At 42.6% G+C, this 26,963-nt stretch overlaps 1 long non-coding RNA gene across 2 annotated transcripts; it reads right to left on the bottom strand.

Moving 5' to 3' along the window:
• Window positions 1–1,420: 1,420 nt before the first annotated feature.
• LOC127049009 (uncharacterized) lies at window positions 1,421–14,485 on the bottom strand. Of its 2 annotated transcripts, none has more exons than XR_007773845.1 (3): window positions 13,873–14,485; window positions 13,103–13,186; window positions 1,421–1,612 (listed from the first exon to the last, which is right to left on the bottom strand). It is a non-coding gene; the product is annotated as an uncharacterized LOC127049009 (long non-coding RNA). The 2 variants fall into 2 exon arrangements; XR_007773844.1 differs by having other exon boundaries at window positions 13,987–14,485.
• Between the last annotated feature and the right edge of the window lie 12,478 nt (window positions 14,486–26,963).

Genomic DNA, 26,963 nt, shown 5'->3' with positions numbered 1-26,963 from the left:
GGCTGGAAGCTGAAGCTAGATAAATGCAGAGTAGAAATAAGGCATCAATTTTTAATGGTGAGAATAATTAACCATGGGAACAATTTGCCAAGGGTCATGATGGATTCACCATCACTGACAATTTTTAAATCAAGATGGGATATTTTTCTAAAAGCTCTGCTGTAGGAATGATTGTGGGGAAGTTCTATGGCCTGTGCTATACAGGAGATCAGATGAGATGATTAACACATAGATTCTAAGGCCACAAGGGACCAATCAATCTATGAATGACTCCTCAATTCGATGACTAGAACCACAATACGATAATGGGATCCTAAAGTAAGTTGAATTTTGCTGATTAAAAAAACAAACAAAAAAAATACCGCTTTTTCAGAATTCCTGTGCTATTTTCATTGCTTTGTGGTATTAACTAAATGCTTAGACAATTGCTTTTACAATATTTAAACAAGAGGGGGTTTGGTTTAAAAATTTCCAAAGATGTCTAGCATTCAGACTGGCAACAGTTGTATGGAATAAAATATGTGGACATAATTACAGACCAACTGTTAATTTGGCACTTGCTTGTACAGGAATGAAATTTCAATTAAGTTTTGTCAGCAGCAAATATAAATGACAGATCCCATATGAAACTTCATAGCCAGTAAACTGCCTATATAAAGATTGGGATGTCATCCAGTTAATGAATTAGATCACATGCACTGATTATATACTTTGTAAATAATGTGCTCCTTTCCCCTGTTCTTGAAAATGAATTGTTTATCCAGTTGTTGTTTTCTTAAAGAATGGCCCATATGGCAGGTAAATTGGAACAGTCACACTCTGGGCTGACCCCTAGGACAAATGGTGCCCCAGGCGAGAAGCATCTTCAGCACTCCCCTCTCCTCAATTTGTTAAACTTTTGGATACCTTTTTATTGCATTTGTAGCCCATTTCATGACTTTGAGGCATGATTTGCATGCATGATTTATCCCTGTCATACGAGACAAATATTACAGCTGGGCTCTCACTTCACTTCAGTTCGTTCTTATATCTCACTTATTGACTGGCAATGCCTCTCCCCTTATATACCCATGAGGGTATGGCTGACAACATCCTAGGAAGTTTGAGGCAAGTGTAGCTCTCACAGTCTGGAAGGTTCCACAAGATTATACAAAGGTCCAGAACATTCTAGGAGGTTAATGAAAAATGAATCCACATACGGAATACCCAAAACAGGTTACTTCAAACATTCTTTTTTCTTTTTGTTGCTAACAACAAAAACAGCACCCCGAGCCTGGGACCCTCCAAGCTCCATACCTCCAGCAGTCGCCTGGGTCGCTTGCCCTAAATCTGGCTCTGATCACATTGTGTTTAGAGCAGGGTGATACAACTGAGTGAATTATCCCATTAGCCCGATAGGCCAGAATTAAATCACATGCAAGATTTTTGAATATATATAATAAAATGACTGCACAAGGTCACAAAGCAGTTGTATTCACATTCATTTGGAACCATGCAATGAAGTACAAAATCCTCTCCCAAAGAATTCATGTTGCTACCAGACAGTGATTCAGCTGCTGTTCTCAGAGGTCCCAGGAGAAAACCAGATTATCTCAGCACCATCAGCAAGTTTCTGGAAAGAGAGACAGATTATTAATGGGGTAGCATGGAAATGCTCACTAGCATTTCAACTATGAAATATGTTCCTGTACTGGATGAACAAGCACTACATTTCCTGTTCTGTCTCAGCCATAATAGCTACCAGTGGCTATGAATGCCTCCCCCCTTTTAAAAAAAGTATAATACTAAAGAACTCTCAAAAAATTAATTCCAGTCACCCAACCCAAAACTATTTTATTGTCTTTCCCCGCACTATAGTTAGAGCTTGGATTTCATTAACAAAAATACACTCTGCAGCAGCTGATCCATGATAGTTACTGCAGATCTTCTTAGTTTTGAAGCAGTGAAGGCAATGCCAGATTAAGCACGCAAATCTTGTACTGTCAGCACATGTAGAAGGCACCTCTAGACCTATTCTGCCTTCATGCAACCCCTGATATTTTAATCTGCATGCACCCTAAATTCTAAAATTGACAACTGCAGATTCATAAATGATATCACAGTTCCAATCTCATTCACACTGGTGTGATTCAGGAGTAATTCCATTTACTTCAGAGGAGTTACTCCAGCTTTACACTGGTGTAACAGAGATCAGAGTCTGCTCCAAGCATTGGAGAACTTCTTGAATATGCTTAGTGTACATATTCAAACATGCAAATGAGGAGGTACTCTACTTTGGTCAACATTTAGATCATCATTCAGCTGGAAAAGGAGATGTAGTGGGGTTGGGGTTTTTTTTGTATATTTGCTTATATTGAAGTTTTTGGTACTTTCATCCTTTAGCAGGGTTGACTGTGGAAGTGAAAGCTATCACCAGCACCATCCAGTCGTGATGATGAGTCATTTTAAAAAATGAAATGGGTGTCAAGCCAGCTCCTTAGTTTAAGTTTGTATAAGCAAGCTACTACAGTCTGTGATGGGGCAAGGCCAGATGGCTACAGTAAAGTAGTGAGGAACAGGTATGTTAGCCCCATGCTAAACAAATCCCTGGTACCATGGTAACCAAATGGCAGTTGTTCCAGGTTAATCAAGACACCTGGGGCCAATTAAGATCCTTCTAGAAGTGGAGATAGCTAGATTGATTGGGATACCTGAAGCGAATCAAGGGCTGGCTGAAACTAGTTAAAAGCCTCCCAGTTAGTCAGTGAGGTGTGGGGGTCAGGAGCTATAGGAGGGAGCTGTGCTGTTGGAGGAATGAAACAGTATGATACCATATCAGATGCAAGGAAGGAGGCCCTGAGGTAATGGTGAAGGAGATATTGAGTGGGGGATGTTGTGGGGAATACATGTCCTATTTCCAAAAAGTCAGCTACTGTAGCTGCTAATTTTAGGGTCCTTGGGCTGGAGCCCAGAGTAGAGGGTGGGCTTGGGCTCCACCCTCCCCTCCCTGATTAATCACTGAGACTGGAAGATGACAGAGACTGTGAGGGAGGATTGCTTCTCCTCACCTCTGTTGTTGGGTTATGATGAAAATAGCTCAGTAAGCTGTGACCCTTGCCTCTAGAGAGAGAAGGGCTACGTGGAGGGTTACAGTGAGCCTCTGAGGCTAGCAAAATCTGCTAGGAAATGCAGGACCCACGGAGTGAAGGACAGAACTTTGTCATAAGTCTGAAGACTGTACATTTCACATCACCACTATGATACTGGCTATCATAGGACACTGGAGAAGAGTTGATCTCTATTTATACTTTCCAGTAGCTTCACCTCAAGAAAAGCATTTTTCACCTTTTAAAATGGGCTTTGATAGGCCAGCCAATTTTTTTGTGATGTTTAATGAATGCAGAAATCAAGCACTCATACATGCTGCTACTCGTTGCAATCAGGCACACAGCAGTCAGCCAAAACGTCAGTAGCACAATCAAGGCATGGATTGCTCCCTAGGTTATGAGTGTTGGGAAACTATTTGGCCATTCAGTTTCTTCAGAAGATTAGGGTGGTGAGTGCTAATTTGGGGGAAAAAAATGGAATCATCTTCAGGACTTTCTGAAAAGCTTTTGAATTCCCATATAGCCGATCTACTATATAGTTTCTGGTGCATTAGTGGCAGCTACAAATACAGCTGCCCATGTGGTTCCATTCCAAGTTCTTGTTTTGAGTCAGTCAGAACATCCCAAAACTCATCAGGTGACATTTTATAGCTCTTAAAATAAAAATCTTCAAGAATAATTGTTGAGCAAAGTTAGTGCACACCCTTGAGTCATTTTTGAGTGTGAAAAGTCCAGGAATGCATTATAAATGGAGGGAGATTAACAGGATAGGGAGAAGTTTTGGGTAGTGGGAGGGAGAACAGCCCACCCTTCACCTCCTGGCCTCCATTTCCCTGCCCCCCAACTTAAAACTTCTCCCTATCCTGTTAATCTCCCTGAATGTAACTTGCTTATATGGGAAATAGTCCGGAAGAGCTATTGTAGCATAGCTATTCCACTCTGGTGCCCTGTGTGGGCAATCTTATTCTATACTAAGAGTGCCTTTGTGCCATTTAGCATAATTACTATTGTGAACTAGCTATTACACTTTAAATTCACACAATACCTTCCCCTGTAGACAAACCAGCTCCAGGCCCACTCCCTAGATATATTTATAAGTCAGTCTGATCAGGCCACATGTAAAAAGTAGGGATGAACTACGAAATAGGAAGTCTTGTTTGCTTTTCCTTTGATTTCTTTGTCTGCAAAATAATAATTAGCATACTCCCCATTCAAAGAAAACAAAAACCCAGAAGAGCCCAAATTCAACTTCTATTTTCTGTTTTGAACATTGATTTTATTTAGAATTCCACAGATAGTTCTCTGAAATTATTTAAGTGTTAAATATACTTTTTTCTTTCAGAAAGTCATCTCACAAATAATGGGACATCATTATGTTTATTTTTTCTTTAATGTACCCCATTATGAGAAATTAAATGTTACACTAATTTAAGAAAAATCCACCAAATCATGAGTAGTTTAGCTCAAGTAGTTTGGGGGTTCAGTAACAGTTGCTTTAAGATACGAAGTGGGTCTCTTAATACTGTACTTGTTAAATTATTCAGGCCTGAATCTATTGTGGAAAGTGCTATCTTGTTTACAGGGTACAAATTCAAAAATTCTTACAACTGGGAATTTCTTGGCAACTGGAAAGATTTGCCTATGATGTTATTTCCCCAAGCACAAGGAAAGGGCCATTATAAGCACTTAGATAGCCTTGTACATAATCATTTTACGTTGAATTTTAAATGAACCTATCAGGATGGTCAATCAAGGGTTCAGAAATCCTCACTCTCAGTCTTTCATGACAGAGCAGAAAGGTAGAGGGCTAAGGAGTTAGCTGAGAACAAAGTGGACAATCAGTCATTATTTCCAAACTTTATCACTGGTAGTCACTGTGTTATCTCCCATTTGCCTATGAGCTTCCGAGACCAAGATCAGGCCAGGGACCTATGAATGGTTGTTTGTAACTTGTAATATGTTTATTTTTCTTGATAGAAGAACTTTCCAATAGAATGAACAGTTTCCTACTGAACAGATTAGTAAATTGGTTGCTGCATTTTCCCATGTTATTTCATGTTTCCTGTGCTGTATTTATTTATATATATATAAAAGTTAATAAAAGCTACAATTTTCTTTGATTGCATCGTATTTAAAGATGCTACCTCTTGGAGCATGTCACTGAAGTACACTACCAAAGAAGAGAAGCTATACCCTATAAAACAAATCCCAGTGGTAAGGACTCTCCAGTTTGCCTTCACAAGAGGCAAGGTTTTGCTACACTCTGTGGTCTGTTGCAAACACTAAACTCTCTGCCCCTCTGGTGAAATTGGATCTAAGTGTGGGTGTCCTTTATTTAAATAATAATTTTTAAAGGTGCCTATCTAAGTCTTTACCTACTCTGAAACATCATTAATAGTATAACAAAATCCCAGCAGCATAAAAATAGTCATTTCAACAGCTCAGCCAGTCAGCCACCTACAGAGATTCCTTTCTACCCTTTCAGAAGGCCACCAAACAGGGCCACCGACTGTGTGTTCGGGCCCTGGTGAAAAAATTTTTTCGTGCCGCTCAGCAAGGACGGACTGGCTAAACAGGGCCGACGAAGCTGGGCCCCAGGCCCACTTCTGGACCACCAGGGCCCAGTAATTTGTACCTGCTTCCCCTCCTCTCGTCGGCCCTGCCACCAAATTCATTCTTCTTTCAGACCAAGGGGGTGGGGAAGAGAGAAGTTCCAGAGTCCTTCTGAGAGCACTTTGACACCCTCCCTCCACCACCTTCTTTCATAAGGAGAGTGATCCAGCCCAGGCAGCCCTGTTGATTACAGCTGTTGCAGTATGGTACAGGGAAAGAGGAGATCACTCAGTAGGCCAGTATCAAGATATGTGGAGCTTTATAGGTAATAACTGGGACTGGCAGAATTTGATTTTTTATAAAATCAATGTTTATTTCTAAGCATTTTTTAAAAAAGATTTTTATCAATTGAAATTTTCACAGTTGCAAGGAATTATGTGGGGGAGGGACAGAATTATTTAATGATAAAACATTGTGGTTCAACAAGTTAGAGCTTTATAAACCATTAAAAACAAATTGTCATAAGAACGGCCATACTGAGTCAGACCAATAGTCTGTCTAGCCCACTATTCTGTCTTCCGACAGTAGCTGGTGCCAGATTCTTGTGGAATAAACAGAATAGGGTAATTTATCGAGTGATCCAGCCCGTGTCTTCCACACTCAGCTTCTGGCAATCAGAGATTGGACGCCCAGAGCATAGGATTTCATCCCTGACCATCTTGGCTAATAGTCATTGATGGACCTATCCTTCATGAACTTATCTAATTTTTTTTTAACCTAAGCATACTTTTGTCCTCCACAATATCCCTGGCAACAAATTCCACATGTTGGCAGTGCAGTATGTAAAGAAGTACTTTGTTCTAAACCTGCTGCATATTAATTTCATTGAGTGATGCCTGGTTCTTGTGTTATATAAAGAGTGAATAAACACTTCCTTATTCACTTTCTCCACACCATTCATGATTTTATAAAGGTGTATCAGATCCCCACTTAATCATCTCTTTTCTAAAATGAACAGTCCCAGTATTTTTAATATCTCCGCCTATGGCAGCTGTTCCATACCCCTAGTCATTTTTGTTGCTCTTCTCTGTATCTTTTTCAATTATAATATATCTTTTTGAGATGAGGTGACCAGAACTGCACTCAGTATTAAATGTGTGGGCATACCATGGATTTAAACACTGGCATGATGATAGAGTCTCTTATTTATCCCTTTCCTAATGTTATCTTTTTTTGACTGCTGCTGCACATTGAGTGGATGTTTTCAGAGAACTATTCGTGATGACGCCAAGATCTTTCTTGATTGGTAAGAACTAATTTAGACCCCATTATTTTGCACATATAGTTGGTTTTCCAGTGTACATTACTTTGCATTTATCAACACTGAATTTCATCTGCCAGTTGATGTCCAGTCACCCAGTTTTGTGAGATCCCTTTGTAATTCTTTGTAGTCTGCTTTGGACTTAATTATCTTGAGTAACTTTGTATTATCTGCAGATTTTGCTACTTTGCTATTTACCCCTTTCTCCAGATCATTTATGAATATAAATATGGTGCCAATACAAAACCTTTGAGGACCCTGCTATTACCTCTCTCCACTGTGAAACTGACCATTTATTCTTATCCTTTATTTCATAGATCAATAATTTGGATACAATAGGAAAAGACCTTCGCACTTACTCCATAACTGCCTACTTTGCTTAAGAACCTTTGGTGAGGGACCTTGCCAAAGGCTTTCTGACAGTCCAAGCACACTATATCCACTGGATCACCCTTGGCCACATTTGATGACCCCCTCAAAGGATTCTAATAGCTTGGTGAGGCATGATTTCCCTTTACAAAAAAGCCCTGTTGACTCTTCCCCAACATATCATGTTCATTTGTGTGTCTGATAACTGTTCTATACTACAATTATAGTCCAGTACCATGCAAACTGGTTGAAAGTGCCAAAATTGCCTTTGGGGCCATAAAAAAAATTGGCATCACATTCGATATCTCCCCGTCATCTGATACAGAGTCTAATGTAAACAATAGGTTACACCAGTTAATAGTTCTGCAATTTCATATTTCAGTTCCTTCCAAACTCTTGGGTGAGAACCATCTGGTCCTGGTGACTTATTACTGTTAATGAGTTTCTTCCAAAACATCCCACACCTAAGTGTCAATAAAGGAGAGTTCCTCGGACTTTTCACCTAAAAAGAGTAACTCAGGTGCAGCAATCTCCTTCACTCCCTCTGCAGTAAAGACTGATGCAAAGAATGCATTCAGGTTTTCTACAATGGCCTTGTTTTCCTTGAGTGCTCCTTTAGCAGCTCGATCATCCAGCGGCCGTACTGATTGTTTGGCAGGCTTCCTGCTTCTGCTATAGTTTAAAATTCTTTTGCTGTTAGTTTGTGTGTTTTGTTAGTTGCTCTTCAAATTCCTTTTTGGCCTGACTAATTATAATTTTACACTTACAAAAGAACAAACTCTGGCTAGGCATTTTCCTCAGTAGGATTTGACTTCCAGTTTTAAAAGGATGCCTTTTTGCCACTAACTGCCTCTTTTACTCTGTTTAGCCATGGTGACATTTTTGGGCCTCTTACTGTTTTTTTATTTTTAATTTTATTTTGCGGGGGGGTATATAAATAGTTTAAGCCTCTAACATGGTGTTTTTAATAAGTTTCCATGCTGCTTTCAGGCATTTAATGTAAGCAGAAGGTGTCTTGTTCTATCAATAGACTTCTCCCTTGATGGTTTGACAGGACATTAGAATACTATTGTCCTCAACCACTGAGGTGGTCCCTATGTGTCCTCTTTTCTGGCTTCATTCTCATAGCTCACCCTGGCTTATGGATGATCTGTGACGAATGAAACAAGAGGGAAGATAGCTAGAGCACTGGTGGTGGAAGTATCATGAAGAGGTTAAGAAAGCTCTTTTCCTCCATCATCATATCTGCAAGATCTCAGAAAGTAAATTTGTTTCAGGTGGTAGATAATCCACATGTACCTGAGTAGCTCAGATTGTTAGCTAGCCTGAGTCCATTCTATTACTTGTTCTGTTAACAAGAGTGATCAGATTGGATGGGCTGTCTGCTTCCATGGTAGAGGGACCTAGGTCTTGAAAAAACAAAGGCCTCATTTTCTCTGCTAGAGTTCCAGCATTGACGGTACTGGAGATGTTAAGAGAACTTCATTCCACCACCGGTGCTTTGGATCTATGACCTGTCTGGTGAAGGTCAGTGGGGAAGTAGCAGGTCCTTTGCACATAAAGACTGTCATTGCCTCTCAATGTAAGTAGGCTGTCTATTGCTCTGAAGGAAACTTCCCCCCTCGCCACCCAAGAAGTCATCATTTGACCCCGATAATGTTGCTAACTATCAATTGGTTTCACTCATAGTTGACAATGGGCATGGATGAGAGCAAGGTGGCCCGGACTTAATCCACACCAGGGAGAGGTGGTGATGGTGTTTTAGGGGAAGAAGCTGACAGAGATGGCAAGGGTAATATCAGTCCCTTTGAGGGAGAACATCCATCACTAGTTAGTAGAGTTTGCAATTTAGGGATGATTCTAGACCTCCACCTGCTCTTTGATCATCATATTACAGCAGTAACCCAGTCAGCTATTTACCATCTGCATCTGGCTAGGAATTCTCAACCTTACCTTTCAGACTTGGAACTTGTCACTGTTATGGTCTTGTTACCTCAAGATTAGACTATTGCAATATGCTTAGAAGCTATACCTTAAAACTACTTGGAGACCAACAGTACTGCAGAATGCAGTGGCTCATTCTTGAGAGGGGTATCATGTGGGGAACATATGATACACGTGTATAGACTACATACTGCTCTCTGGGTGGAGTTTAAGGAGCTGATTATTATTAAGCTTGAAAGGATTTGATTTTTATGGATAAATGTCAATTTCACATCTCACACAAACTGACAAATATTTCCATCAATAATAAAAATTCTCAGAAAGGCAAAGAAACATGATGCTTGTAAACACATTAGAGTCAAAATCCAATGATAGACTTCTGAATTAGGTTTGTTACAAATGGCTCAGTGAATGAATAGTTAAAAACGGGTCTGATTTATTGATTTAAGGGTATTTACTTTGTGTACTTTGACATTTGATATTGACATGGGGAACAGTAATCAGGGATTTTATTATTAGAAATACAGCTAGTTGGGTTTGTGATGACTAGGAGAACTGCATGGTGAATTGCCTGCTGGTGTGAAGGTTCTAGAGCTTTACATCTAGAAAGACTTGCTGAGGAGGCTGGGAAATGGCAAATCGGGGCCAGTGGGAGCTGAGGGGCTCCGTGCCTCTGGACACTCCAGGTAAACAAAATGTCCTGGCCAGCCAGCGGCTTACCCTGACAGGCTGGGAGCTAAAGTTTGCCAGCCCCTGAAATATAGGGTCAGTTTATGAAAGGGTCATACAGTTTTTGGCATTTTTACCTATCCATCTTGTGGGGGTTGGGGGTCAGCTTATAAATGAACAGGCTAATGAATAAGTATAAATGGTATCTCTTTCTCCCATATATTAGCCTTGGTCTGAACTCACCTCTCCCCCCACCCCACCCCTTGCTCTCTTGTTTATGGCTATACTTACTTCCACATTGGATTATCCCAAAGTGGATTAATAATTTCAAAGCCCTCAGTTCTTCTGTGGATTCTTCACTCTTTCTGGAAGAGAGCTATTTATCTCCGCACACTCCCAGGGGTCTCCAAACAGAGGAGTCTGTCACTCCCTTCAAAAAGCACCATTCCACAACCTTATGGGTGAACCTGCCCATTTCCCCCACCCCATCCTTACTGCCCCCAGCCTAACAAAATTAGGTTAGCTTTTTAAAACAAACGACTGCAGGTGCTGAGCTTTTTGTTTATTCTGGCAAGGCTGAAAATAGCAACTGCTAACAAATATTTTGCCCTTCACAAGGCTTTTCAGAGATGCAGCTGTTATCTCATCCAGTAAAAGTGCCAGCCCTAAGGGGAAAACAGACACTTAATTAGGTTAGGATAAGCTTCAAAAAGGTGCCTCTTTAAAAGTAATACCCATAATGCTCTGTGGCATAGGAGCATTGAACTGAATTCTAGCTCACGCAGAGAAGAACATTGATTTTAAGCTTTTTGGTTTGTTTTCCTTAGTTGTGTCTCATGTATTGATAGCTTTGTTTTAATCATCAAAAGCAACAACGCTTCATTCCTTCCATTATATGCTGAAGCAGACAGATCCCCAGGACATAATGCTAAGCTTGTGTGGAAAAGACCCTTTCCAGATTCCAGAGTATGAAACCACCAAGAAATCTATATTTTACATTGAGTGTAATGTGGTCTGGACTAGGACCTGGGGAGTTTAGTCTGAGCTGTGCAATTTTCATGCAGAGATCCATAGAGCTCATATGTCTCACTACCAAATTTTAGTATTGTAATGTAAGGAGCTTCTTCTTGTAAATAGGGATGCAACAGTTTCTGCCAAGCTTACTAGGAATGAAACTGCATCCAGGTCAGATTTCAAATCATTAGATGTGCTGAAATATGTATTAGCATTTCCTTGCTTTTTGCGTCAGGCAACAGAAATGGGTTTGTATATAGTCACAGTTGTGTCTGGAATTTGCCGGTTTCCACCTTCACATCAATTCCAGGTCTCCTCTGTACACTTAGGCCTGGTCTACACTTTTGGAGTGGGAGTGTGTGTGTGGGGGGAAAATCGATCTAAGTTACACAACTTCAGCTACGTGAGTAACGTACCTGAAGTAGACGTACTTAGATTAACGTCCTGCGATGTTTTCACTGTGGTAAGTTGATGGCTGACACTACCCTGTTGACTCTGCCTCTTGCTCCAGTGAAGTACCAGAGTCCATAGGAGAGCACTCTGTGGTCAATTTATCTCATCTAATCTAGACATGACAAATCGACCTCCGCTGGATCAATTGCTGGCCATCAATCCTGCTGGTAATGTAGACAAGCCCTTGAGGAGTCTGTCTCACTAGAAAGGTGACAAAGTTGTAGATATCTTTGATAAACCATTCCCACACTTTAGAAGGTCACGATCTTGACAATAGGACAATAACAGGAAGTTAGAGCAGTTGTGAATGGGTACACCACAGATCCGAAGATGTTTCAAGTGAATCCTCAGCTAGATTAGAGCAGCCTGGCTGACACAACACTTAAGTTTCATAAGATCATTGCCATTTTCCTCAATGCAGCAAATAAAGTGAGAAAAGATTGCTGGAAATTGAGCCACACACCAGTGTGTCACTGAGCCATTTCTAGTCCACTGTCTAACACAGTGTCAGCAAATAAAGAAATTGCCAAACACAGGCAAGACTAACCAAAACATTGTACTAGCACATCTGCAGCTGCTTTTATCTAAGAATCTCACTCTGTCCATTAAATTAACCCAGCCTCACAACAGAACCATGAAGCAGGTATTATTGTCACCCCTTTGTACAGAAACTCAGCCACAGAGAGGTTAAGTCATTATCCTACTATTCCTCTCCATTACATCTGCTTCTGAGGGCTTGAGTGCTTGCCTCAGAAATTTTATGAAGACAACCAGGGCGGTCTGTCATTATTATTATTCCCTGGTTGTATATATAAAACTATTTTTAAAATTATGGAGTGCTGTAGTTTGCTTAAGGGGCACAGGGAATTAGGTCTGATTTAAAACACTTGAGTCTAAACAATGTTTGATATTTAAACAGAAACATCTTCATGGATTTCATTTGGAGCATGCTGAAGATATTTGTCGCTTCAGACATTTCACTCCTTGTTGAAATTGCAAAGTGAACAAAGTGTTTGCATAAGACCTTCAAATTTATTCAAGACGAAACCATACTTGCTCACGTACAGGTGAGGGAAAACTTTTGTTTGAGTTGATAGCTATGAATAGTGAAATGATAGAAGATTAGGTTTCAAGACTTGATTTGCACAAATTAGAAAGAGACCATGGGTGCCACATTTGTATAATTTTTTGTGGTGCCCAGAACAGGCTCAAGCAGAACTGTCCTGTCCATAGGATGGGCAGGTGCAACCACCTCAGGCCCTGTGCTTTGGGGGGCACTTCAGGGGGACGTGGGATCCAGGGCAGCCTGGGGGGTTAGCAGAGGGCCTGGCATCTGCAGCAGTGAGAAACCTGGCTCCAGCCTGCCCCTGCTCTGCGCCCTTCCTTCCCCCATTCCACCCCTTCCTCCAAGCCCCTGCCCCACCTCTTTCCGGCTTCCGCTAGTTCCCCAGTCCGCTTTGGTCCAGCATTCCCCTGAAGCGTGGGGGGCCCCCCAAAGCACAGTAAGCCCAAATATTGGTGAAACCAGGCCCACGTTCCTAAATATTGGTGGAGCACGGACACCATGGACCCATATAAGTCGCTGGCTATGGAAGAGACTCCTAAAGTATTGTCCCCAACTCAGACCAAACTTGTTTGTTAGTCTGAAAAATGGTGGGATAGTGTCCCCCATACCTCCAACTTCTGTGCTTACCAATTCCAGTCATAGAAAGCTGAGATGCCATAAAAAGCAAACAAACTTGAGTTGCCTTTCCAATATTTCTGTCCTGACAAGAAACTGAAAGTAGAGGAAATCTTATGAGAGAGCCTGTTCTTGCCCATTTTCCAGCCTAGATTTGCCATCTCAAGAAATTGCAACAGCTACATCTGAATGTTTATAGTTGTTTATCCAAACAGAAACTCTAAACCTTTTGAGGTGCTCCCATCACCAGAGAAGATGAGTTGAATTTTGTATCTCAATCTCAATGTGTCTACATCTTTGATTATAGCAAGGCAACATCTCCGCTCTTTTCCCCTGCCTGTCCTTTCTGAACAGGCTGTACCCTTTAGTACTAATACTCCAGTCATGTGAGTTATCCCACTAAGTTTCTGTGATGCCAGTTATGTCAGTTAGTATTCACTAGTATTTCCAGTTCTTCTTGCATTAGTATCTAGACATCTAAGAGGATTATATTTCACCCCGATATTTCCTCTTGTCTCTCCTGTGTCCCTGCTGTGATTGCCTATGTTCCCCCCAGATTCTGACCCAAGTCCAAAATATGGAGCCCTAACTATGCACTTTTGTTTCCTGCTCCCTCCAACCTAGTTTAAAGCCTTGCTTCACTAGGTTAGCCAGCACGTATTCAAAGATACTCTTCCCCTTCCTTGTTAGATGGGCCTCAGCAGTCCTTCTCCCAACAGGATCCCATGGGCAAGGAAGCCAAAGCCCTCTTGTTGACACTATCCATGCAGTGATGTATTTACCTCCATGATGTCTCTGCCCAGGTCCCCTTGACTGGAAGGATTGATGAAAACACCACCTGCTCCTCCCTTGCTCCCAGATCCCTGTAGTCACTTCTGATCTGCTCAGGGTCATACCTTGCAGTACCATGGATGAGCAGCATGGGGTAGTAGTCAGAGGGTTGGATGATCCTCAGCAATCCTGTCATGTCTCTGACATGGGCCCCTGGCACACAGCATACCTCCCAGGATGCCAGATCAGACCTGCAGAGGGATACAAATGTAAAAGCATACAATAAGTTAATTTCATATGGCAATAACTTCAGAATAGCTTTTTAATTATTGTAGTTATAATAAAGCACCAGATGTTCAGCCAATCAGATCATTCAATTAAGTGAAAATTCACGTGTCTGTTCTAGGACTATGCAGAAGACACGCTGCCTGGAGCAACATAAATAAATTCTTTCATTGTTACTGTTGAAGGAGAAGATTTTTTATATTAAGAGAAACCCCAAAACTCTAAAAGGGGGAATATTTCCTTAGAAATTATTAAAAGCTTCAGAAAATGCAACTGTATCCTTAACAGGATCTATAATAAAAAAATGTAACATTTCTAGACTGCCTTCCATCTAGGGACCTTAATGTGCTTTACAAAAACCAATTAACTCAGCCTTGTAATACATACATGTCCACGAACTCAATTAAGGTAAAAGATTATGCCATTTCTATGCCAACTGAAACCATTTTAAAATTTATCACCATAACTTTATCAGGAATCAACAGATGGCACTAGTCCCACTATCGTTACAAGTGGGGTGTTTCTGAATGAATCAGCAGCTAGCACTTGAAGAAATGCTGATCATCAGCTGTGGCGCAGTTAGGAATGGTGTGCATCTTTGGCCTGTGTGTGTGAGATACTAAGAAATGATTCTTAGGTAGGCCTGCAGGTTATACCCATACAAGAAAACAAAACATTACATGATGTCAAAATCTTTTAGTCCTCAGCCTTCATTTTTGTCTGCCTTTTAGAGACTGTAAACTTCTCAAAGCAGGGACTGTCTTTGTGTCCTTTGCAGCACTGAGCATTACAGACGGTGCACACAAAATAAAGTTGTCATAAACAGATAGTTAAGGGTTAATGTCTTTCACCTGTAAAGGTTAAGAAGCTCAGTGAACTTGGCTGATACCTGACCAGAGCATCAATTGAGAGACAAGATACTTTCAAATCTTGGTGGAGGGAAGTCTTTGTTTGTGCTGTTTGTTTTGTTGTTGTTCGCTCTTGGGACTAAGAGGGGCCAGACGTGCAACCAGGTTTCTCCAATCTTTCTGAAACAGTCTCTCATGTTCAAAATAGTAAGTACTAGCTAGAAAAGGCGGATTAGTTTTATGTTTGTTTTCTTACCTTGCAAATGCGTATTTTGCTGGAAGAATTTTTGCCTCCATTTGCTGTAACTTGTATTTTAGGCTAGCTGGGAGGGAGTCCCTCTAGTCTATATAAGCTGAAGACCCTGTAAACATTTTCCATCCTAATTTTACAGAGATAATTTTTACTTTTTCTTTCTTTAATTAAAAGCTTTCTTTTTTAAGAACCTGACTGATTTTTTCCCCTCGTTTAAGACCCAAGGGGATTGGGTCTGAACTCACCAGGGGATTGGTGGGGGGAAAGGAGGTGGGGGGAAGGTTAATTTCTCTCTGTTTTAAGATCCAAGGAGTTTGGATCAGTGTAACTCTCAGGGTAACCCAGGGAGGGGAAAGTCTGGGAGGGGGAATGGTTTATTTCCCCTTGTTTTAAGACCCAAGGGGTTTGGGTCTTGGGTCCCCTAGGGAAGGTTTTGCGGGACAGGGAGTGTACCAGACACTGGAATTTCTGGTTGGTGGCAGCGCTATCAGATCTAAGCTAGGAATTAAGCTTAGATGGGTACATGCAGGTCCCCACTTTCTGGACGCTAAAGTTCAAAGTGGGAAAGATACCTTGACAAAAGTAAAAAATGATAATGTACTTGACAGAAGTACAGTATTATCCCCAATACAGACATGAGAAAATAGAGGTATGATTTCCCAAGATCCCATTCCAATGAGAAATAATGTATGGCAGAGCCAGGAATAGCATTCAGTCCTAACTGTCTGAACTGCAAACCTGATTCCTAAATCAGAAAGCTACCTATCCAACTGTTTTTCCCTACATTAGAGTGCCTTTATATTCTTGATTAGAACTACACAGAGCTACTCATACCTGTTTTCACCTCTCAGTCCTTTTGGTTTCTGAAGTATGTATGTGTATGTATGTATGTGTGTATATATATATATATATATATATATAAAATAAGCTTTCATATAGAATGATTCCAAAACACACTGCAGTTCATAAACATAAAGGGATTGTTTACATGCTAGTGAAGTACAGCAGAGGTTCATTAAAACACATCTAGATTTATAGCTAATATAGACAAAGGACTGCCCATAAATATTTCCTCTTCAAGCCCCACTCTGAACAGCATTAATGAAGAGGGGGGAAGAGGGGCTTTGCAGAGCGCTGAGAAAGCTAACAAATCTGGGCTCTTGCAACTCTACACTGCAGTCTTTAGGAGAGGATAACAACTTTCGGCTGACAAAAAGATTGCATGAGAGTCATTTTGGATTTCCACTGGGGTAAACAAGCAGAATTTGGCACAGATCAAATACCCACATACATACCTCAGTATTAGGGACCTAATTCTGCCCGTAGTTAAAACCCATTCAAATCCAGCATCAGTCACAGTTAAGCCCGGGTGGAATTTGGCACTGCAGGTTCTGAATAGGGTCACATGCCCTCTGTTTTGTTTCAACACAAACCAACATTCTCTATTTGACTGCTTCATATTCATTGAGTCCACGGCCTTTGTGAAGAAGTTTTGTTAAACTGAGGTGTACTAAATTATTCATTCTGGTTGATTTTCTAATTAAATTGAAGTCCATGGGCCTGTTTCAATGTCACATATACGGCAGTAAGTTTAACCCCACTGATTTCAGTGGCATTACCCCCAGGGCCGGCCTTAGGATTTATGGTGCCCTAGGCGAGATTATTAAACTGGTGCCCCTGTGCCTGATCTGCTCTTAGCAACACAAACATAAGCTTACAGTATTGGAAAACTTGCCACATTCACGTTATTAAAACCAATTTAACTTAATTAAGCACACTGTAATGCTGATGGACTAGCACTAAAGAAGCAGCACTATAGAAAAAATTCTGATGACAGAATGATGCAAATTTTTTTTAATTTATCAAAATTTTATTGGAAATTTATATGAAGAGGTATTGAAACAAAGATTTGTTTTTAATTAAAAGCAATCTTTCTGGCTTTTTTGGCTGCAAAATCAGTAATAATGTCATCGTATGACAAAGACAAAGTCGTGTCTTGTTCGACTGCAAGAATAGCAAGACCAGTTAAGCATTCCTGACTCATTGTAGAGCGGAGATAGTTTTTAATGAGCTTTAGTTTTGAGAAACTCCATTCTCCTGATGCTACTGTTACAGGAATTGTCAGTAGAATACGAGTGGCAATGTACACATTAGGATATATGTCAACAAGTTTGCGGGTATGAATAAACTGTACACTGTCCATCACCGATTTTGCATGTGGCAACATTGATGACAGTGTACTGAATTCTTCGTACAGTTCAAGTCCATTTAAATCAAAACTATCACCGTGCTTCAGGAGGCTCTCTAGGTTCTTGCACTTTGTCATTAGTTGCTCTTGTTTTCCTATTTCGTTGAATTTAGTTATGTCATACAAAAATCCAAACTGTTCATGGTGTACTTGCAAGGTATTAAACCTTTCATCAAGAGCAGATACTGCTTTATCCATCACAACATTAAAAAATTCAACCTCAAATTTCTTTTCTGGATCGTCTATGGGCATGATCTGCTGTACAGATTCCTCACAAAGAAGTGTCCCTGGCCTTTTTAACTCATATTAACTATGTATTTACTTTATGAAAGTTGGAGAAAACATTGTGAAAACGTAAAACATTGGCTGCCCAAATTCTGGGCTGGCAAAAGTTATACTGACTCACAGGGAAAAAAAAAAGCAGGAGAATCTTAGTACAACATATGGTCACTCTATACCAGGGGTCGGGTCGGCAACCTTTCAGAAGTGGTGTGCCAAGTTCACTGTAATTTAAGGTTTCTCGTGCCAGTAATACATTTTAATGTTTGTAGAAGGTTTCTCTCTATGTCTATATTATATAAATAAACTATTGTTATTATCTGAGGTCTTGGCCACCGGTCCTGCTCAGGCCACTGCCAGCTGAGTAAATCAAACCCCAAATCGGCAGCGGGCTAAGCGGGGCTGGTGCCTGGAACCCTAGACAAGGATCCCAGGCCCTGCTCAGCCCGCTGCTGGTCTGGGGTTCTGACCACCAACTCCTGCCAGCCAGGATCCCGGCTGCCAATTTCCCCCTCAGCCCGCTACCAGCCTGGGATTCTGCTCACCCAGGCTGGCAGGAGTCAGAGTGGGGCTGGCGGCTGAGCTCCTGACTGGCAAGGGGCCGGCAGCCGGAACCCTGGAGTAGCAGTAGGCTGAGTGCTGCTGGCACCCCAGACTGGCAGCAGACTGAGCCACTCAACCCCCCATCGGCCCTGCTCAGCCCGCCACCAGCCCACTCAGCCTGCTGCTGGCTGAGTGAATGGAACCCCAGGCTGACAGCAGGTTGAGTGGTTCAGCTGGCCTGCTCAGACCAGTGCCAGCCTGGGGTTCCTTGGGGGTCCCCAGGCCAGCAGCAGGTGCTGAGTGGGGCCTATGGCTGGTACCCCAGCTGGCAATAGGACAGCAGCCGGAACCCCAGAGCAGTGATGGGCTGAGCCGCTCAGCCTGCTGCTGCATACCATCAAAAATCAGCAAACCTGCCACCTTTGACACGTGTGCCGTAGGTTGCCGACCCCTGCTTTATACACTAGTAAAGAGATGAGCATATTACAGTTGTTGGAGGGCTCTTATCAGGAGTAACAGGCTATAGGAAAGTCAGTCAACATTTTTGGTTTCTCGGATGAAAACTGGCCCACTCCCTGCCTCAAACCAAACCTGTCACTAATAATTGTCAACAACTTAATTTTCTGTTTTTGGCTAAGATATTGATTTTTTTTTAAATAATATTGAAATTGGATTCAGGATTGTTAGCAAGAATTTTTGGCAAACAAAGTTGTTAAATGACAATCTAAATGGCAACACAGTACTGCTTTCATGCTTGGCTCACCCCCCAGCCCGTTGGTCCAACAGCTGCAGTAGAGGAGGAGATAGGTGGAAAACTGCAGGATCCCAAAATCCATCTCTTGGGGTGCAGAGTGGCAACAGCAGCAGCAAACCCTCAGGTCCAATCACATGCCAATGGGCACCACCACCAGCCTTATGGACCATGGTGAAGTTAGCACAGCATCTGATCTCAGGGACAGGGCACCCATGGAGCCACAGCAGCTCATCCTGCCCTATGCAGCTCCCCCCGGAAGAGATAGATAGCTGGCAGCTGCCAGCCCGGGGGAGAGGCGCTCCCCAGCTAGGGTGGCCAGATCCAGATGTCCTGATTTTATAGGGCCAGTCCCGATATTTGGGGCTTTGTCTTATATAGGCACCAATTACCCCCACCTAGAGTGACTAGACAGAAAGTGTGTAAAATCAGGACAGGGATGGGTGGGGGGGTAAAAGGAGCCTATATAAGAAAAAGACCCCAAAATTGGGACTGTCCCTATAAAATAGGGATATCTGCTCACCCTACCCCAATCCCGATTTGTCACACATCTGGCTAACCCCATCCAAGCCCTGTGTGACATTCCAATTCTGGCTGCCTGCCCAGGAAGTGAGTTACTTTCACTTTCATTCCTCAGCAAGTAGCCAGCCTCCCCTCCCCCCACCTACCCCCAGCACCTCACCCAACCCAGCCCTGACGGAGGGGAGGGAGGAGAGAGAGAGGGGTGCTCCTGGGGAGGAGGGAGAAAGGAGGGGGTGCTCCATGGGGCGGGGGGGAGAAGAATGGATGTTATGGGAGACAACAAAGGATACTGGTTCCAGAGCCACAGAGCCTGCCTCACCTCACCTCAGCCGGGGGGAAAGAGTCACACTCACAGGTGAGCTCCTTTCCCAACCCTTACCCCCTCCCCTGCCCAGAGACCCCAGCAGCCAATCCCATTCCTCAGACTGTGCTGCATTCACCTCTCTCCAGGACCCAGCAGCCCTGCTTCTACACTGTCTGGGCTGCCTGCAGAGTGGTGCCCCCAGGCAGTGTGAGGCCCCACGCCCGTTGCCTATTCTGCCTATGCCTAAGGACGGCCCTGATTACCCCAGCATATGTTAGAGGAAGAGCTGGCCTCTTGATTCTAGGATCTGAGAATAGATTCCTGTCAGGACTAGATTTGTGCAATGGCAATACAATAATAATAATCCCATGCCTGCTTTTGATTGCAAAGATCCAAACATTCTTCTCTGTTCAGGGGCGGCTCTAGACATTTCGCCACTCCAAGCAGGGCGGCATACGACGGGGGGCACTCTGCCGGTCGCTGGGAGGGCGGCAGGCTGCTCTGGTGCACCTCCTGCAGGCGTGCCTGCGGAGGGTCCGCTGGTCCCACGGCTTTGGTGGACCTCCTGCGAGCCCTGGGACCAGCGGACCCTCCACAGACATGCCTGCAGGAGGTCCACAAGAGCCGCCTGCCGCCCTCCTGGCGACCGGCAGAGCGCCCCCTGCGGTATGCCTCCCCAAGCACCCGCTTGGCTTGCTGGGGCCTAGAGCCGCCCCTGTCTCTGTTGAATGGTGACGAAGAGAAGAAAGGGCTGCACAGACAGACAAAGGGCAAAACAGTGGAAGTGGGTGAAAGGGGAGCAATAGCTTTGTACCATGTTCCCCATAAGCCAGTAGAAGCTCCTTTGTTAACATTGCACAGATCAGACTCTATGTGGTTCAGGGGAGCACACTTCAACAGACAGCAGGTTTTCCAGCAGAAGTTAATGCTGCTTGCAGCAGTATTAGTTGCACTTCAGTGGCTTCTGCTTCCCCTTGTAGTGCACTGCTCGGCAGTAGTACAGAAGGCTCTGGCAGCCTAGATGTTAAATGGGCCATGCTATCAATGGTTAGAAGGGGTAAGGAGGATCGGGGGGCATACAGCATGGTTTCCATGTCAGCCACTGAACTGTGGAGCACACAGGCTCCACAAATTGAGAGAAATGGCTCCCACACAGCTTTTGCAGAGCCACAAACCCAGCAATTTATCCCCTCCCTGCTGGTCCAAAGGTGCGCAGCTATTAGCAACAGGGACATGGGGACCAATGGATACATGGATGCTATTGGCGGGAAGTTTGACAGTCTTCCGTCAAATAGAAGCTGGAAGCAGAGATCTGTGTTTTTACTCCCACAAAGGATCTTCTTGAAAGATCTTATTCTTCAGTGAGAAGAGAAACATGAGAAGCAGAAAAGGTGGAGAAAGATGACACCAAGCTGACTGTTCTCAGTATCCTTCATGATTCATTCTGACTCACCCATCTGATCTAGAGACAAGCTCTGGCAAGAGGTTTTTTTAAAAAAAAAACCAAACCAAAACGAACCTTGTAAGTGTGTTTTTTGCTGAATACAGCACAATCTATCATCCACATTGCCTATTCCCTCCTTCTTCACCCCACACCCCCCCAACTGTGAGAGAGAACACTGCCAAATGGAGAAGGAAAGACCTGTCAAAGGAGCTGGCAAATGGAGTAAGTCATCCACTTCTGAAACAAAACTCTCAAAGACAACACAGAGCATGAAAACTGCCAGATCAAACAGACACAGGAGCTGTCAAGGCTCCAAGTGGGGGGAAGTTACCTGCATTATGTCTGCATTCTTAGCAGTGTCAAACTATTTAGGGAGGGAAGGGGGAGTGGTAGCCTTAGTGCGGGGGGGGGGGAAGAAGAGGGGAGTGTTCACAGGGGGAGAGGGACGAGAACACAGGAATCAAATCCTGTGCCAACAGCACACACTGATAAGTCAGAAATGCAACAGGCATCTTTTTCGCCACCACAGAGAACAGACAGCCCTATGGAACTGTACAGGCATTGCATCAAGACCTGTAGTAATGGTGACGATGCACAGGGCACTTCTAGATCCTTAAATTATTAGTTATGCCCATGAAAGGAGTCAAACTGACAGATGTCCATTTTACCCATACGTGAGCTGCGGTTTGGGCAGTGCCAGTGCAAGCTTTTCTATAGCATCCAGGCAACATGTTGCAGCCTATATCTGGAAACAGCTACGCACAGGAGCATAGTTCAGTTTTCAAGCCCCTTCATTCCTTGGACTCTCCCTCTCTATGAGAGATAACAGGGCCAGTTGCGGAGGTGGTTCAAGTGAGGAGGAAAAGCAGGGAAGTACAATTATCCCTCCTTGGCTAAAAGTAGGCAGAATTCCCACCCTTCTCCCCTTTCAGGGCTTGAGGTTTCCTGGGAGGTGTTAAATAAAATGTTGATCTAGAAGGATAACAAATATACAATTCACGTATCAGACAGGATTTTTATTTATCTCTGTTGTGCATGGAAGAATCACAGAGCTGGCATTTGGATTTCTGTTACATAATTCTTCATTTCTGATTTAATATTGAAAGCAAATTTAATCAGAACAATAGTCTAAGCAGTTTCCAGACTGCTGAGAATCTGTTCTTATGTGAGAAACCCTGCATCACTCTGGCCCGAGGCTAAACACAGATAAGCTGTAACAGTTCTTGTAACAAATGTTTAAGTTTCGAATATGAAGAAATTAAGTGAATGTTTTCTGTATATTAATTAGTGTCATACTGTGGACTGCTCATGGGCTTTTTTCTGCAAGCATTCCTTCTAGTTGTCACTCCTTGCAATTTGAGATGGGAGCTACAGTATGTTCCCTGACTGAATGAGCTAACCTGTAATACACCTTTACCCCGTTATAATGCCACCTGATATAACATGAATTTGGATATAATGCAGTAAAGCAGTGCTCCTGGGGCAGGGCTGTGTGCTCTGGTGGATCAAATCAAGTTTGATACAATGTGGTTTCACCTATAACATGCTAAGATTTTTTGTCTCCCAAGGACAGTGTTATATTAAGGTAGAGGTGTAACTGCTTCTGGACAAAATAAAATTATATTTTTTCATGAAACAAGTTTGCACTTAATGGGCAAATGAAGCTTAAAAGGCTCAAAAGTTTGTTTTCTGTGACTATTCAACCAAACAAGACTATTGGCATGAATGTTCAACTAAAAAAGGCTGTAATTCAAGTGAAATTCTGGTTACAAATCACTGAACTATGAAGAATAATTTTCCTCACTATTCACACAGCTCTAATTCTTAGGCACTTGTAGACAATAAGCACTCAGTAGGTTCTTACTATTTCAATTAAATCATGGGCAATAGAATCAGATAACCAGTGCCTTAGTTGCTAGATTAAAACATTATGCAAAGCACAAATCTAGCCACCCCACTGTACTATTATTCTAATAATCTTTCTACAGAGCATTTATTTTTCTAGCCATGATAACAGATAGTTGGGGCCCAGTTCCACCCTGATGTCAGCAAATGCAGCTCCATTGATGTAAAGGAAGTTGTATTTACATCCCCCAGGCTGAATTTGGCCCTTTTTGCAGTCAGCCAAACCTAACAGATGAAACAGTGTGTTAACGTGATGTAATTAGAAGACTGAATGGGGGTACATCAGACAGCTGTCAAAACACAGCTCAGACACAATATTTAAGCAACTCTTATCACTGTTTATTCATTCCGACCTCATACTGATAGAGAAAAGCTCATGTCCATTAGCAAATCTCTAGCTAGGAAGCCAGGTGGGTAGCCAAATAAGAACACATGTGCTATACCACTCTATGTATGACTGTTCTATGTAAGTAGTTAATACATATGATATATTGAGCTGTCATGAATCACACCCCCTCACCCCATTCTGAGACATTGGAAATAATATGCATCTCAGATTGTGGACCCAAATTTCTTGACCCCTGCACTGGTGATGCAAAACAGCCCTAACCATGCAGAAATGGCCTTTGAATGCCTTCAGCATATGAGGTATCTGTGACCAGCACAGAGGTACTGAAAGGGCTTAGGTCTGCCCACCTCTTTGCAGCCCCAGGCATAGGGAACATGACAGAAGGGCATACAGCTATTCTGCACTTCCCATGGTCACTAGCAGCTCTGGTCAGTACAAAGGGGCTCTAATTTACACCGCTGGCCTGCCCATTGACTTCAAAAGAACAGGATTCACCCCAGATTCACCAAACTTCAATTGTGCAAATGAGGACTGCAGGTTTTGGACCAATGTGTTAAATTCCTCCTCCAACACCCTCTCAACAGAGCCAAGTTCTGCTCTCAAATCCATTCATGTTGCTATCAATGACTGTAAAGGAACTGAGGCCACAATTTAACCAGTAAGCTATATTTTAAATAACAGAGATTTTTGTTTATTTTAACAAAAACTAACCTAAGAGTCCTGCTGGCAGGGACCATACTCTTAAAGAGTGATATAAACTTGTGAGCCACCATAGATCAGTTTTTCATTCAACTTTAAATGATAGTGTTAAAAATACTCTTTACCACAATAGTTGTTTATTTCAAAGTCTGCAGGTCCGTTTGATGTCTATAGCCTCATAGCTCAGTTGGCTATGGAGTATTTTTTGAATTTATACAAACATGCATATACGGAAGCAGGTTTTCCCCAACCATGTACTCCCAGTTTGTTGTTTAGATTACCATAGTGGGATCCTACTTCACTCTTTCCATTTGTTCTAATTCCATTAGAAGCTGTTTCCTCCAGCAGCTTAATTCACAGCTTGTCTCCATCTGTTTCATGGCTTGATCTGCCCAACCTTTGTACTTGAGCCTATTACATCTGACATGAGTGTAGGGTCCTAGCGGAGGGAGTGAATTTTCCCCTCCCCCCCACCTTTTGCAAATGGGAATGGCTTTATTGTGAAATTGTCTGTTCTCATTTGTTCCTGCTGAAATTGAATAGAAGATTCTGAATTAAGTCTTTATGGATTCAGCTAAGGGCTAGTCAACACACAAGTTGCTCCAAGTTAAATCTGATTAAAGTCCAGGGCCGCCGGCGGGGGGAGGGGAGTGTCATAACATTTCTTCCCAGATCTGGACCTTAGCGTCCAAAATATGGGTGTTAGCATGAAAACCTCCAAGCTTAGTTACCAGCTTGGACCTGGTAAAGCTGCCACCAGCTAGGAATTATACAGTGCCTAGCTCACTGTGGTCTCCCCAAAACCTTCCCTGGGGGACCCCCAGAGTCAGATGCCTTGAGTCTTACAACAAAGTGAAATAACCCCCTCCCCTTGTTTCCTTGTTACTTCCTCCCAGGCTCCCCTCCCTGGAGGGCCCTAGGAGATTCCCTGCTTCCAGTCCTGGAAACACAAGTACCGAGAGATCTAATCTCTCTTCCCCCTCACCCAGAGGGTATGCAAAGTCAGGCTTAGTAAATCTAACACAAAGAGATTTTCCCCTTGACTTCTTCCTCCCACCAATTCCCTGGTGAGCTGCAGACTCAATTCCCTGGAGTCCCCCCTAAAGAAAAACTCCAACAGGTCTTAAAAAGAAAGCTTTATATAAAAAGAATGAAAAAAGACATTAAAAATAGTCTCTGTATAACGGTGACAATATACAGGGTCAATTGCTTAAAAGAAAAAATGAATAAACAGCCTTATCCAAAAAGAATACAATTTAAAACATTCCAGCAACTACACACATGTAAATACAAAAGAAAACAATATAAACCTATTGTCTTACTATCCTTGTACTTACAACTTGGAAACAGAAGATTAGAAAGCCAGGAGATAGAAAGATCACTCTCAGAGATGAGAAAAGGAACAGACCAAGAACAAAAGACTCAGACCCAAAACTTCCCTCCACCCAGATTTGAAAAAGTCTTGTTTCCTGATTGGTCCTCTGGTCAGGTGTTTGGTTCCCTGTGTTAACCCTTTACAGGTAAAAGAACAGTAACCCTTAGCTATCTGTTTATGACAGGGAGAAAGTGGGCAAGTGGGGCAATTTGCCCCGGGCCCCACAGGGGCCCCCACGAGAATATAGTATTCTATAGCATTGCAACTTTTTTATGGAAGGGGCCCCTGAAATTGCTTTGCCCCAGGCCCCCTGAACTCTCTGGGCAGCCCTGTTAAAGTCCAGTTTAGCTAAGTCAATTGAGAACACTACATGGGCACTCCTATATCTGTTTTAAACTGGTTATGCTGGTTTAGCTTGCAGCTGTACATATACCAACACAAGCCAAACCAATAAAAGGCAAGTTTAAAGCAATTTAAGAGTGGCCACAAACAAAGTTGCACCAATGTATGTAAGTCAGTATAAAAATGAAATAGGCCAGTGCAACTTTCGGTTAAGACCAGGTCTAAGAATCTTCTTACTGTATGTTACCCTTGAAAGTAAGGTTTTTCAAAACATGCATCCCCTTCCCCACACTTCAATGACAGTAATTTTCCAGAACTGTGTAGAACAGCTCTGGAGGTGGGAGGTCTGACGGGAGGCAGTGGAAGTGTTTGTGATGCTGGAGTGCTGAAAGGCTGGCAGTCCTAGTGGCACAGAGTTAAGAGTGTGCTGTGTCATCTGTTGTGTAGTGGTCATTCTGGTGGTGCACTGTGCATCTCTGGGGGGGAGGAGCAGAAGTTACGGCATGACAGATGCTTCAACTTTTAATTCCCCTGCTTTTGTGTGAAGCATATTTGTGTGCAACCTTAACTCAGGTTTTTATTAAGGTTGCCCAACATTTCTCATTATGAAGACCTAGTTTTCAGTTGCTCATAACTTTGCCAGACTAACTGTTTGAGCTGAAATTGTAACATGGAGCAGAGGATGGAGAGTAAAATTGCAGCCAAAATGGTTGAGCTCTTTCAGAGAATGAGCCTATGGAGGAAAAAAAAATACATTTTTTTGCTCATATTTAAATAAAAACAAAACAAAAAAACCCACCCCCCACCAAGAACTCTTGTAACTTTTTCTTTGAGAAGCTTTATCATTCGGATGCTGTATAGCAGCAGTTCTCAAACTGTGGGTCAGGACCCCAAAGTGGGTCCTGACCCCGTTTTAATGGTATTAGACTTGCTGGGGCCTGTGGCTGAAGCCAAA

This window comes from Gopherus flavomarginatus, chromosome 4 (assembly GCF_025201925.1).
Source record: "Gopherus flavomarginatus isolate rGopFla2 chromosome 4, rGopFla2.mat.asm, whole genome shotgun sequence".
In the NCBI taxonomy this organism is placed as follows: Eukaryota; Metazoa; Chordata; order Testudines; family Testudinidae; genus Gopherus; species Gopherus flavomarginatus.
The sequence above is the reverse complement of the archived record's forward strand: the minus strand, read 5'-3'. Positions and strand labels throughout refer to the sequence as shown.